Source organism: Pelophylax lessonae (genome assembly GCF_965119305.1).
Source record: "Pelophylax lessonae genome assembly, chromosome: 12".
NCBI classification, from domain to species: Eukaryota; Metazoa; Chordata; class Amphibia; order Anura; family Ranidae; genus Pelophylax; species Pelophylax lessonae.
Window position 1 is genome coordinate 174422367 of NC_138779.1, and position 11055 is coordinate 174433421.

The following is an 11055-nucleotide window of genomic DNA, read 5'->3' on the forward strand; positions in this document are numbered from 1 at the left end:
TCGCTCTGCCTATGAGGGTCTAGGAAGCGAGCGCCCCTGGAGGCGCGCTCCCGCGTGGTCACGGACCCCCCCCGCGCGTGTGACCAGCGGACCCGACGTCCGCCGGTCACTCGGCGATCGTCGGTGCAGAGGGAGAGGCTTGTTAATGTAAACAAGCCGCCTGTGATTCTCCCCTGTGTAGAAATAGTGATCATACGGTTCTACTATGTAGGACCGTTGATCACTGTTCCTACACCTCAAGCCACAGCCAATCACAGTTAGAATCACGCCCCTAGGGACACAAATAACCCCTCCCTCTCAAAAAAAGTTAACCCCTTCACTGCCAGTGTAATTTTACAGTAACAGTGCATATGTATTGCACTGATTACTGTAGAAATGTCACTGGTAACCCCAAAAATGTCAAAAATGTCAGTCAAGGGTCCGATCTGTCTGCCGCAATGTCCCAGTACCGAAAAAAAAAATCGCAGATCACCGCCATTACGCGTTAAAAAAAAAAACAACAAAAATGACAAATCTTTCCCTTTGTTAGTAAACGCGATAACTTTTGCGCAAACCAATCAAAATACGCTTTTTGCGATTTTTTTTAACCAAACATATGTAGCAGAAAACAAATTGGCCGAAAATGTTAAAAAATTTAGGATTTTTACATTTTTTTGGGGAGGAATTTCATATAAAAAAAATGTGAAAAATATTGTTATTTTTGCAAAATTGACGCTCTTTTTTTTGTTTATAGCGCATGATAAAAAAATCGCACAGGTGATCAAATACCACCAAAAGAAAGCTCTGTTTGTGGGGAAAAAAAGGACGTCAAATCCGTTAAGGTACAGCGTCGCACGACAGCGCAATTGTCCGTTAAAGTCACGCAGTGCAGAATCGCAAAATAGGCCCTGGTCAGGAAGGGGGTAAAATCTTCCGGGGCTTAAGTGGTTAAGTGTATTAGGGCCTTTTGATTCGTGACCCCTGTAGAAGACAGGGACTTTTGTGAATAGATCAATGTACTCTGTAAAGCACAGCATACCGCATCTGCACTATAAACTTACTGTAAATAAATAGATTAAAACAACACAATCTGGCGTATTCCGCAAGTTGTTAGTAAGAGCAACCAATCAGACATTACACATTTACTGATCTGCCAAAAGTAAATCAATGTCATGGGTTCTTATGTGTTTCCACACTTTGCAGATCATTAGTTTTGCAGTATTGAACAGGTTTGATTGTCTTTTATAAAAAAACAAAAAACAAAAAACAATTAAGACATATACATTGCTTTTCCTTCAAGGTTCTGCAATGACTGATAATAAACGGTTGTTACAATTATCTGTTGCTAGTCACTAAAGAAGATTAAAAGAAAAACAGAAGCACTATAGCCGTATCACTGGATTGCTATTTACTACTGATATTCTGTCGGATAATTGATAAGTCATATCTAGGTCTTATTGATCAGTAAAATTGTACCTTTTCCTTACCTTACCAACTGACAATAACTTCCCAAAGTAGTAAAAGAAGCTTAGTACAGGAGAAAGCAGATTTGTAGGGAGCTCCGATCAAACTGCCAGCTCTTCTTTGACTCCACCAAACAGGTTTGACGTGTTTGCATTGATCATGTCAACGCCTTGGTTTAAAACTAAAAAGGTGAGACTAAACCTTAGACAGCAACTGAGAGATTGTCAGGTAGGTGTGGCCAGGAGAAGCGTTATCCTCAGCCATATGTCCCTGCAGCAACTGATAAGAACCCTCAACTGAGGTTGAGAACCCTCAACTAATGTGGATGCGGCTCACAGCAGGAGTCTGTTGCGGCTCACAGCAGAAGTCTGTTGCGGCTCACAGCAGGGGTCTGTTGCGGCTCACAGCAGGGGTCTGTTGCGGCTCACAGCAGGAGTCTGTTGCGGCTCACAGCAGGGGTCTGTTGCGGCTCACAGCAGGGGTCTGTTGCGGCTCACAGCAGGGGTCTGTTGCGGCTCACAGCAGGCGTCTGTTGCGGCTCACAGCAGGGGTCTGTTGCGGCTCACAGCAGGGGTCTGTTGCGGCTCACAGCAGGAGTCTGTTGCGGCTCACAGCTGGAGTCTGTTGCGGCTCACAGCAGGGGTCTGTTGCGGCTCACAGCAGGGGTCTGTTGCGGCTCACAGCAGGAGTCTGTTGCGGCTCACAGCAGGAGTCTGTTGCGGCTCACAGCAGGGGTCTGTTGCGGCTCACAGCAGGGGTCTGTTGCGGCTCACAGCAGGGGTCTGTTGCGGCTCACAGCAGGAGTCTGTTGTGGCTCACAGCTGGGGTCTGTTGCGGCTCACAGCAGGGGTCTGTTGCGGCTCACAGCAGGGGTCTGTTGCGGCTCACAGCAGGAGTCCGTTGCGGCTCACAGCAGGAGTCCGTTGCGGCTCACAGCAGGGGTCTGTTGCGGCTCACAGCAGGGGTCTGTTGCGGCTCACAGCAGGAGTCTGTTGCGGCTCACAGCAGGAGTCTGTTGCGGCTCACAGCAGGAGTCTGTTGCGGCTCACAGCAGGGGTCTGTTGCGGCTCACAGCAGGGGTCTGTTGCGGCTCACAGCAGGGGTCTGTTGCGGCTCACAGCAGGGGTCTGTTGCGGCTCACAGCAGGAGTCTGTTGCGGCTCACAGCAGGAGTCCGTTGCGGCTCACAGCAGGAGTCCGTTGCGGCTCACAGCAGGAGTCCGTTGCGGCTCACAGCAGGAGTCCGTTGCGGCTCACAGCAGGGGTCCGTTGCGGCTCACAGCAGGGGTCTGTTGCGGCTCACAGCAGGGGTCTGTTGCGGCTCACAGCAGGAGTCTGTTGCGGCTCACAGCAGGAGTCTGTTGCGGCTCACAGCAGGAGTCTGTTGCGGCTCACAGCAGGAGTCTGTTGCGGCTCACAGCAGGAGTCCGTTGCGGCTCACAGCAGGAGTCCGTTGCGGCTCACAGCAGGAGTCCGTTGCGGCTCACAGCAGGGGTCTGTTGCGGCTCACAGCAGGGGTCTGTTGCGGCTCACAGCAGGAGTCTGTTGCGGCTCACAGCAGGGGTCTGTTGCGGCTCACAGCAGGGGTCTGTTGCGGCCCACAGCAGGAGTCTGTTGCGGCTCACAGCAGGGGTCCGTTGCGGCTCACAGCAGAGGTCCGTTGCGGCTCACAGCAGGGATCCGTTGCGGCTCACAGCAGGGGTCCATTGCGGCTCACAGCAGGGGTCCGTTGCGTCCCTGTTCTCCGATTCAGCAACAAATCAGGCCTGTACTTTTTGTTGAATTCAGACCTAAAACGTAGGAAAAGACGCACAGGATGCCTGTGCAATGCGCTCCGCAGCTGCCCTGGAGATGTGTGAACCGGCTCCATTGAGAGCCAGGCACAATCTCCTGTAAGTGTGAACCCGGCCTGACTGGTTTTTATACATATAATAAAACTGTTTTAAAGCAATAAAGCGTACGTTTTTTGTTATTTTCATTTAATACGGCAAAAACTAGGGAGAAGTTATCTGTTGCTGTCTGTATCCCTGTTATGGACAGTCACCCTCTCTGATTGACCTATCACCGCACGTGAAAGTGAAAGAGAATCCCAATTTCTGAGTTGTCAACAGAACAAAAAAATTGTAAAATTAGGACACTAGCTGTGGTGATCCTAGTGACACCCGGGGGATTTTATCACTTTGGAGGACTTTTCTATTACTTCCTGGTGTGGCTATGGAACAGGAAGTGAAGGAAAATCTGTGCAATGGGACACTGATGAAAAAAAAAACTGACAGCAGTTAAATCTCTCCCTTTGCCCCAGTTCAGACTGCTGTGACTTGTCATGCGACTTGAGAGTTCAAAGTTGCCTGCCAAGTCACACCCCAATGACGGCAATGAAATCTAATTGGTGCGACTCAAGGTGCTCCGACTAAAGCTGGATACACACTATACAACTTTTGTTGTTTGATTTCCTTTAGATTTACCTTCAACTATGTAATGCAAGGGCCTGCCTGATTGCATACAAATTTAAAGTGTTTAGGTTTGCCCTCATATTATATGGTTTTGGTAAATCTAAAGGAAAAAGTATACAGAAAATTGTATAGTGTGTATCCAGCTTTAGAAAAAGGTTCCTGGACTACTTTAGTGCGACCTCAACATGACTTGCATTGACTTATGGGCTTACTCTATCCAAGTTTTGTCTTACAGGGTAACTCCACTTTCATGGCAAAAAAAAAAATAGCAAAAACATAAATAAATTAAGAAGGCTTGTATGTAGCACAATTCCCAGCAGTTTTGCTGGATATGGGTCCCCCTGGGTTACCGCTAGCAACAACAGCACATCTAAGCATGTTCTCCAAGTGTGAGCACTGAGACAATGACCAGTCCTGTATCTTTGGGTTTTTGTATTTATTTTGTAACTTGGATAGGAGAAGGGATGAGTGGGATACTTCTTGAACTGAACTATGCACAATTTGGCAGGGACACTTGAAAAACGCTATTTGGCGCTGACTTGACGCCGGCTGAATGCCTATTAACGCTGGCTTGACGTTGGTTAATGCTGGCTGGATGCCTGTTAACGCTGAACTGACTTGTGACTGCTTTCTGACTAAAGAAGTCCTCTTTGAGCTCCCTTAAGTACTCTTGCTGAGGTAGTTACTTGTATACCGCTGCACTGCTGAACTCTTCAGGGCCCCCACCGATGCCCCCTTTCACTCTCTTATCTTCAGGGCTTAGACACTGACACCCCCTTTCCTAAGCCACCACTACTGGTTAGCTGGCTCCTGGATCCCTTTGACCTTCTGAAATGGCCCCCTCTCTCAGGAAGACCCCGGGGCAGTTTCGAGTACTCACAACACTGTTTTTCCTGGAAACTTCTGCCCAGCAGCTCCACTCGGTCCACAGCACTCTGGATCCTCTTCCTGCAGCCCAGCTCAACCTCTGGTCCTCTAGGCCAACCGCCCAGTACACCCTTACTTGCTCTGACAGCCGTTAGCCTCCTCCTGGGACTCTGCTTCCCGCCAAAGACACTCTGCCACATGCTCTCCTCAGACTTATATCCGATCCCAGGGTGCATTGTGGCAAACTCCGCCCACTCAGACAGCTATAAGCCCTGGTGCGCTATTGGCCAGGTTTCCTCCACTGTCCAATAAGAGCCCACATTGGATACAGTGGGGAGACTCCCCAGACTCAACAGACCACACCTGGAAACATATGACAGCCTAAATGACTGATCAGGCCCCCCTGATAAGCAGACAGGGCCAATATATATTTTACCTAGCACCTACCTAGGAAGATGCTACATCTACAATTGCGACACAAGTCATATTGTCATTGAATTTGTGAAATGTCGATGATTGTGCAACATTTTACTACTTTTTGTATAATACATTTTTTTTTTTTTGGACACCTTTGTTTGTTTCTTTTGGGTGCACGGTGGCCTGTATAGTCCCAAGTCCATAGGGGGCATTTCCTTTGTCTATTGTCATTGCATGAAGCAGATATCCTACAGAATGACCTGGACAAAATAACAGAGTGGGCAACGGCGTAGCAAATGAGGTTTAATGTTGAGAAGTGTAAGATTTTGCACTTGGGGACTAAAAACATAAAAGCACAATACACGTTAGGGGGGGGGGGGGGGACCCTTGGGGGAATCAAAAATGGAGAAGGATCTGGGAGTCTTGGTAGATTATAGACTAGGTAATAGCATGCAATGTCAAGTGGCAGCTGCCAAAGCCAGCAGAATATTAGCAAGCATAGAAGCATCCCAAGAAAGGGATGTATTCCAGAGATAAGACTATAATCCTTCCACTTTATAAAACTCTGGTCCGACCGCATCTGGAGTATTCTGTCCAGTTCTGGTCGCCAGTCCTCAGGAGGGATGTGTTGGAGCTGGAGAGAGTCCAGAGAAGGGCAACTAAACTAATTAGGGGATTGGAGGACCTTAATTATGAAGAGCGTCTGCAATCGCTTGATTTATTCTCCCTGGAGAAGAGACGCCTGAGAGGGGACATGATAGCAATTTATAAATATCTCAAAGGTGATCTCGGCATAGAAAAACAGATATTTAGTAGAAGGGATTGCATGACGACTCGAGGGCAGTGGCGGCCCGTGCATAGGGGCACCAGGGCGCCGCCCCCCCTAAAAAAAAGGGAAGAAAAAAAAAGAACAATAAAGTTTTGAAAAAAAAAAAAATTGCGTTCGCCGGCCTATGTGGTGGCTAAAGGGGGGGGGGGTTACGACCCAGAAGAGGCGCCGATTGGCTGCCTTCTGGGGGCATAACCTGGGCGCAGGAAAGAGCGCTGGGCCACCCCCACCTTTGTGATATCCTGGCTGTGATTGGTCCAGTCTCCAGCCTGGACCAATCATCATCCAGGACATCTGATCGCTGACGTCGCAATGGGGGTGGTGCCGGTGCGTGCTTCAGAGACGAGCAGCGCCGTGGACGGTTCCCGGAATCCCGCCATCCCGCCGCCGTCAGAAGGTAAGTGATTGAAGCCGACCTGTGCCCTCATCTGTGCCATGCCTATACCATCACCTGTGCCATGCCTGTGCCATCACCTGTGCCATGCCTATACCATCACCTGTGCCATGCCTATACCATCACCTGTGCCATGCCTTTACCATCACCTGTGCCATGCCTATACCAACACCTGTGCCATGCCTATACCATCACCTGTGCAATGCCTGTGCCATGCCTATACCATCACCTGTGCCATGCCTATACCATCACCTGTGCCATGCCTGTGCCATCACCTGTGCCATGCCTATACCATCACCTGTGCCATGCCTATACCATCACCTGTGCCATGCCTTTACCATCACCTGTGCCATGCCTATACCAACACCTGTGCCATGCCTGTACCATCACCTGTGCAATGCCTGTGCCATGCCTGTACCATCACCTGTGCCATGCCTATACCATCACCTGTGCCATGCCTGTGCCATGCCTATACCATCACCTGTGCCATGCCTATACCATCACCTGTGCCATGCCTGTACCATCACCTGTGCCATGCCTATACCATCACCTGTACCATGCCTGTGCCATGCCTGTACCATCACCTGTGCCATGCCTATACCATCACCTGTGCCATGCCTGTACCATTACCTGTGCCATGCCTGTACCATCACCTGTGCCATGCCTATACCATCACCTGTGCCATGCCTGTACCATCACCTGTGCCATGCCTGTACCATCACCTGTGCCATGCCTATACCATCACCTGTGCCATGCCTGTGCCATGCCTATACCATCACCTGTTCCATGCCTGTACCATCAGTTGTGCCATGCCTGTACCATCACCTGTGCCATGCCTATACCATCACCTGTGCCATGCCTGTGCCATGCCTATACCATCACCTGTGCCATGCCTATACCATCACCTGTGCCATCACCTGTGCCATGCCTGTACCATCACCTGTGCCATGCCTATACCATCACCTGTGCCATGCCTATACCATCACCTATGCCATGCCTGTGCCATGCCTATACCATCACCTGTGCCATGCCTATACCATCACCTGTGCCATGCCTGTACCATCACCTGTGCCATGCCTTTACCATCACCTGTGCCATGCCTATACCATCACCTGTGCCATGCCTATACCATCACCTGTGCCATGCCTATACCATCACCTGTGCCATGCTTGTACCATCACCTGTGCCATGCCTATACCATCACCTGTGCCATGCCTGTACCATCACCTGTGCCATGCCTGTACCATCACCTGTGCCATGCCTATACCATCACCTGTGCCATGCCTGTACCATTACCTGTGCCATGCCTGTACCATCACCTGTGCCATGCCTGTACCATCACCTGTGCCATGCCTATACCATCACCTGTGCCATGCCTGTGCCATGCCTATACCATCACCTGTGCCATGTGATTGGCTCACTGATTTTCCCAGAAGTCTGCACTAAGATACAAGTTAGGTTTTTGGCATCCTCTGCAACAAAAATGTAAATTTTGGTATGATACTCCCAATAGGAAATAATTGAAAGAATTGTAGACACTGCGATTTTCCTCATTAGAGCCCTGATCCTGCAACAGCTGGTTGATAATTACGAAACCACTCCCATTAGACTCACTGAGCACAGGGCCACAGAGGAACAAACAGGGATTTCTTCAGAATAACAAAAGGTAGGAATATGCAACAAAGTTTGTTAAAATCCTTGCAACATACATAGATCACCCAGAGGGGAATGTTTTTCTTCCCTCAACTAGTGCTTTCATGTAACAGCAGGCTCCAAGGGTGATGCTCAGGTTGCGGAACTAGGGCACATGCCCTGGGTCTCCCGCACAGTACCTCCTGTCAACAACACCTTACAGTTTACAGTCTCTCCTTGGGGGAATAATCTCCTGCCTGTCTGCATAATTCCAGTGCCAAAATCACTGGGATGATCCAGGGCCATCTCTATGACTAAGCAACCACTAATATCAAGACTGGGGCATGCTTCTCTGTAATACCAATCCTGTGACAGTCCTCTTCTCATTGACCAGCAAAGTTAGGGAATTCTTCTTCCTATTAACCACATAACGACCGCTCACATCGCTCCTACTGCGGCAATGTGGCTAAATATCGTCTAGCAACGTAGACCTACGTCACTGGACTCCTCCCCCTGTGGGCGGCGCGCGTGCGCCGCTGGAGGCTCGCTCCTGCTGATTTCAGTCACAGCGGGAGTCGGGCCAGGGGAGGAGCGGCGGTGATCACCGCCACTCTTCCCCGATCGTCAGGGAATCGAGTCTGGAGATCCGCCCGCTTGTGTAAACAAAGCGGGCGGATCTCCTAAGTGACAGGCAGGGTCAGATTGCATTGTATAGCTGAACCTGCGATCTGTCCCTGTGTCACTCAGTCACCTCCCCCCACACACACGTCAGTAAGCACCAGGCATACATTAACCCCTCCCTCTCCAATAAAATTAACCCCTTCCCTGCCAGTGTCATTTTTACAGTAACAGTGCATATGTATAGCACTGATTACTGTAGTAATGTCACTGGTACCCCCAAAAGTGGCAAAAATATCAGTCAAGGGTCCGATCTGTCCGCCGCAATGTCGCAGTCCCGCAAAAAAAAAAAAAAACACCAAAAATGACAGAAATCTTTCCCTTAGTTAGTAAACCCATTAACCTTTGAGCAAATCAATCAAAATACGCTTATTGCAATTTTTTTTACCAAAAATATGTAGCAGAAAACAAATTGGCCAAAAATGATAAAACATTTAGATTTTTACATTTTTTTGGGGGGGAATTTCATATAAAAATATGTGAAAAATATTGTTATTTTTTCAAAATTTTCGCTCTTTTTTTGTTTATAGCGCAAAAAGTAAAAATCGCACAGGTGATCAAATACCACCAAAGAAAGCTCTGTTTGTGGGAAAAAAAGGACGTAAATTTCCTTTGGGTACAGCATTGCATGTCCGTGCAATTGTCAGTTAAAGTCGCACAGTGCCGAATCGCAAAAAGTGACCTGGACGTAAGACAGCAAAATCCTCCGGTGGTAAAGTGGTTAAACAGAGAAACAACATCATTCTTTTTCCTACTGACCATCATGCTTGGGTATTCTTCCTTGCACTGAACATCAATGTAAGTTGCAGTCTTTCTCACTCCGACCACCAATGTACGGGGGCAGCTAACCCCCAATGTAAGGGATAGTATGTAACATGCTCAATATTCCTAAAATCTGTATGCATTGCTCTATGTTACATTCTGAATTTCTGCAGTCTATAAACTGTGTCACGTACTCCTGGCCACTGTGCAGTGTACCTTGTGGTATTGGCTGCATTCTTAAACTTCTGCACGTTGCAAGATGTGCTGAATAGAACATATTTCTGATTTCCGAACTCTATGTGCAGTAGATTTTTTGGTCCTAACCTTTCAACTGTATACACTTGTGGACGGGGCCACTTGCCCTGCATGTAGGGGTACCTTTCATGTGTGTGCGCACCCACCAATGCAAGAGACAAGGTGGGGACCACATTCATGTGAAAATCAAACAATATGGTGGTTCCCCAACTTAGAGATGAGCCATGCAGCTGAAAATGTACAGAGTTCTTCTGTAAAGTGTCCTTGTCCCGTGTCACTGCACACCTTGCTTGACTGATGTTGCATTTATGAGCAACACTGCTGAGTCCGTGCCCTCCCACCATTCTAGCGTACCTCTGCCACCTCACTCTCAGTGACAGAATAAGATCCCACCATGCACCTAGTGCAGACCTCATGCCGCGTGTGCACTTACCTAAAGTGTTACTAAACCCAGGGAAGTAAAATCTGTCTTTTTATGCAGTAAATTATTCTTGTTATACTCACTGTGAAACCTAAGGGGTTAAGCCTCTGCACTGTGTAAAAAGGCTGTTTGATCCTCTCTACTCTCATCCTCCCCTTCTTTTATTGTCCCCAATCCATCTGCTGATAGTACAGAGCCCTAGAAGGCACTCTGCACATGCTCACTTTGGTGTGTATTGCTAGAGATTTTTTTTTTTTTTGAGAGAGAGTGCATGTGATCAGCACAGGGCCAATCAGCACTGTCCAGACAGAGGGTAAGGGGTCATGTAGTCTCATAAGACAGTCAGAGGAGAATGAAAACTCCTTATACAAGATTTAACCAGTGCTCGGCCAAACACTGATAGAAGTCAAAAGACTGCTATATACTGTTGATAAGAAAAGAGATTTATGGCACTTTTCCACTGCAAGTACCGGCTCGGCTCCACTCGGCACTGCTTGGCCCGGCTCGGCTCAGTTTGCTTTTCCACTGCGTGGTACGAGTCGGCACCTTTCAGCACTGTATAGGCTCTTCTTGGCTCGGTTTGCTTTTCCACTGTTGTAGTACTTAGTACTAAGTGGGTGGGATTACAAGGATTCTCTGACCAATCAGTGGCTAGTAGTGACAAACAATCAATGCTTCATGCAAAGGATTGTGGGATATGGTATCGGTACGGCCTGCTTGGAACCCCAACCGAGCAGTGTTAATTTCGTCGACTAAAACGTTTTCGTCGACTAACACAATTCAGATGACTAAAATACGACTAAGACTAAAATGGCATTTTAGTCTTAAGACTAAAATACGACTAAAACTAAAATGGCATTTTAGTCAAAAGACTATAACTAAAACTAAATCGAAATTTGCTGCCA

General features: G+C 48.1%; 1 protein-coding gene across 2 annotated transcripts in view; it reads right to left on the reverse strand.

Moving 5' to 3' along the window:
- Window positions 1-1578, reverse strand: part of LOC309568167 (carnitine O-palmitoyltransferase 1, liver isoform-like) — a 205145-nt gene extending 203567 nt beyond the window's left edge. For both annotated transcript variants that reach the window (XM_082273799.1, XM_082273797.1), the window contains exon 1: window positions 1467-1578. The gene's annotated coding sequence lies outside the window, so the exon portion shown is untranslated. The remainder of the gene's footprint in view (window positions 1-1466) is intronic.
- Between the last annotated feature and the right edge of the window lie 9477 nt (window positions 1579-11055).